Source organism: Mercurialis annua, linkage group LG1-X (genome assembly GCF_937616625.2).
Source record: "Mercurialis annua linkage group LG1-X, ddMerAnnu1.2, whole genome shotgun sequence".
Classification (NCBI taxonomy): domain Eukaryota; kingdom Viridiplantae; phylum Streptophyta; class Magnoliopsida; order Malpighiales; family Euphorbiaceae; genus Mercurialis; species Mercurialis annua.
The window spans coordinates 16,567,863-16,571,374 of record NC_065570.1 but is presented as its reverse complement, the minus strand read 5'-3'; the positions used below and the strand labels follow the sequence as shown (position 1 = coordinate 16,571,374).

General features: G+C 28.0%; 1 long non-coding RNA gene across 1 annotated transcript; it reads left to right on the top strand.

The window, feature by feature from the left end:
* The first annotated feature begins 1,566 nt into the window (after positions 1–1,566).
* Positions 1,567–2,970, top strand: LOC126678423 (uncharacterized). Its single transcript, XR_007640707.2, has 3 exons — positions 1,567–1,847; positions 1,926–2,082; positions 2,723–2,970. It is a non-coding gene; the product is annotated as an uncharacterized LOC126678423 (long non-coding RNA).
* Positions 2,971–3,512: the final 542 nt, after the last annotated feature.

Below are 3,512 nucleotides of genomic sequence, written 5' to 3'. Positions count from 1 at the left end.
ATAAATTAAATTAATATATAGCATATTATTATGAATTAATGTAAAAATGTTAATTTAAACATTTTTATAAAAAAAATAAATAAAAATAAATAAATAAAAGATTGGACATGTATCTGGATCCACAGATGCCTACGTATCCGTCATTCCGGAATCAAAGTCCATGTAATTCGAGTTGGAATATTTTAAACAACAATTTAAAAATAGCAGATTTGAAAAAAATGGATTTGAGTCTCGGTTTGTGTGCCAAAACGCCTACGTATCTGTCATGCCAGAATCAAAACACACGTAGTTCGCTAGAACTAATATTACAATTGAAAAAGTAATTTTAAAAGATTTGGATTTGAGTCTCAGTTTAAATGCCGAGACGCCTACGTATCCGTCAGGCTGGAATTAAAACCCGCGTAGTTTGCTAGAACTAAATTTTGGAAAAAAAAATCAACTTGTCAAAAGTTGAATTTGCGTCTCGGTTTGAAAGTCGAGACGCCGGATAAGAAGTTGTAAATTTGGATCTCGGTTTGAATGCCGAGACGCCGAATAAAAAGTGTAAATTTGGATCTCGGTTTGAATGCCGAGACGCTGATTTAAAAAAAATGTAAAAATGGATCTTTGTTTGAAAGCCGAGATTCCGAATAAAAATGAATTAAATTTGGATCTCATTACAAATGTCGAGGTACCAAATAAAGAGGTTGTAGATTTGAGATAGAATAAATAATATTCTAACCCCGAAATATTATTTATTTGTGTTATAAAAAAAATTTACATTTTTATAGTTCACAAAATTAAAATAGATTGAATAATATTTGAATACCATAATATTATTCAGTTGATTTTTATAATAGAATTTTGTTGTTTTATTATTGAATAAATTAATCAAATAATATTCGAACATCAAAATATTAATCATAATGAATAATAAACCAAAATAAAATAAAATTTGAGATAGATTAAATAATATCCGAACACCGGAATATTATCAAATCGTATTCAAAATAAATAATTTTTTTTAGAATCTTTAAATTAGAAAGAATTGAATAATATTTTAACTCCAAATAAAATTCAATCATTCACGAAAATAAAAGAAAAATATGAATATGAAATTGTGAATCTCGATTAAATAAAAAAAATTAGAGGTTAAACTTGAATCGAAATTTTAATTCTGATGCCTACGTATCCGTACATCGGAATCAAAATCTACGTAGTTCGACAATTAAAACATATATGAATGCGAATAAAGAATAGATTTGACAATAACAAAAATCTGGATCAATTATTTTAAAAATTAAACATATTGTTTTTTGAGGAAATTTAAACATATTAAATGAGATAATTAAATAATTGATTAATTGATAAAATAAAAATATGGGCTTTAATCAAAATAACATGTGTACGTGAGTTAATAAATTTTGTGCCTATGAGTATGAACCAATTTTCTACATGAATAGATCCGAGCTATTGATATAAATGACTAAATTTATACCACCATTGATATTTGGACTTGACGTGGACCACTAGATTAAATGAATATAACAAATCGAGACCATTAATTCTATTTGGTATACTAACACTAAATTTTCACATTTACTTCACTTCCTCACTTCTCAGCCGACACTCCATCTTCTCTGTCTTTTCTTTCTTTGATCTGTTTTCGTCACTTATAGTTTATAACCCTAATTTTCTTAATTATCCACTTTCTCTAAAAAGATTAAACTCAGTAGACATACATTTTTTCATTTTGATCTGCACCTTATAATGCATTTTCTTCTTTATCTTAGTTCATGACTGCGAATTTTCTAAGAATTGATAGAATCTTTTGCTGTTCGATTCACGAATTCAAGGTGCAATTACAGGTGATTTCTTTTCGCTTTCTCATTATATTTTATTTTTGGTTTGATTTGGGTCCTAACCGGTTGTTTTTCATAACCCAGATGTAGATTTTCATTTGATTTTGAATTGTCTACTCTTGGTTAGTATCGTCTGGGTTCTTGGTACATCTGCCATAATTACTCGATTTCAGTCAGAAAATTTGACAATCCTAGAATGTTTTCTTATGGTGATTCCATGGCTTTCCGAGTTAGATTTGAGGTAACCAACATTCTATGTTTAATTCAATTTTTTATGGAATTTCTGAGAACAGACCAATAAAAAAAATGCTCTTTGTGTTTAATAGACGTGGATTTCTTAAAGAAGCATATTGATTTGTTGGAAAGAAGAAAGTATATTTAAGGCCAATATCCTAAATGCACAAGATTAGATGAAAATGTAGCTTAAGGTTTCCCAAATGATTTTAAATAATGCAAATGATTTTATATTGAATGAAAACACTAGCTGAGAAAAGCCTTGAATTGCTTATTGCTATTGCTTGAACTCAGATTATTTCATTTTTGCTTGTGGATTTAGAACTAAAAGAAATTAACAGAAAGAGAATGCACAAACAAGAATTAATTTACTGTTAGATTGAACCCAATTTAAAAGTGAATAAAGAAGCCTTTTAGATTGAACAACAAGCTAAAAGGTGAAAAGATGAAAAGGAGGAGAGACAGAAATTTCTTTTGTGGGCATATTGCTCTGTATATTCCCTGGTGTCTTTACACTGAAAATGTTGCTTCTGTTTTATTGGCATAAACAATGACAATTTTGTGAATATGAAGAATGTGATTTTAATGCCTAATTCTGTTTAATTAGACATAATTATGATTTAAGTGTTTTTAAATATGTTTTGCAGGTGTTAAGGGTGATAAATACACACTGTTTATATTGTTCGGAAGAACTGTAGCAGATAGTGCCATCAGAGGACAAAGTTGGCTAATTTACAGTTTGGTGTCTGAACTTTTCATGATGTACCAGATGGTCCCTGGTGTTTTTAATTTTACAATTTTGCCCCTGTAATTTATTTTTTGTAATTTTAATATTTTTTTGTGATTTATGTAGAATAAGAATGATAATTAATATAAATATTCATTTTTTTGTTTATTTGATGATTATTGTTTTCTTTAGCAATTTAATTTATTCAGTTTATTTTACTCACTTTAAAAGATTTATTCCATTCACTTAATAAAAAGAAAATGGAAAAAATATCAAATTAGTTTTCAAAGTTTATTAAAATTTAATAGTATCATCAATTTTATAATTAAGATCAAAATCGAAGGCTTACACAAATGTATCCCATTTTAGCGATTTAAGCCAAAACGTTTCAAACGTTCCGAAACAAATCCAGACATTACGTTTAACCTTTTTAGCGATTGAAGCAAAACGATTACAAACATTACGAAACAAAAACAAACATTTCACCTTTTTAGCGATTTAAGACAAATGTTTTCAAACGTTACGGAATAAAAACAAAAGTTTCACCTTTTTAGCGATTTAAGCCAAACGTTTACAGAGGTTAGGAAAAACTCCAAATGTTTCACGTTTTTAGCAATTAAAGCCAAACGTTAACAAACGTGACAAAACAAATCCAAGCATTTCACCTTTTTAGCATTTTAAGCAAAACGTTTACAAACATTACGAAACAA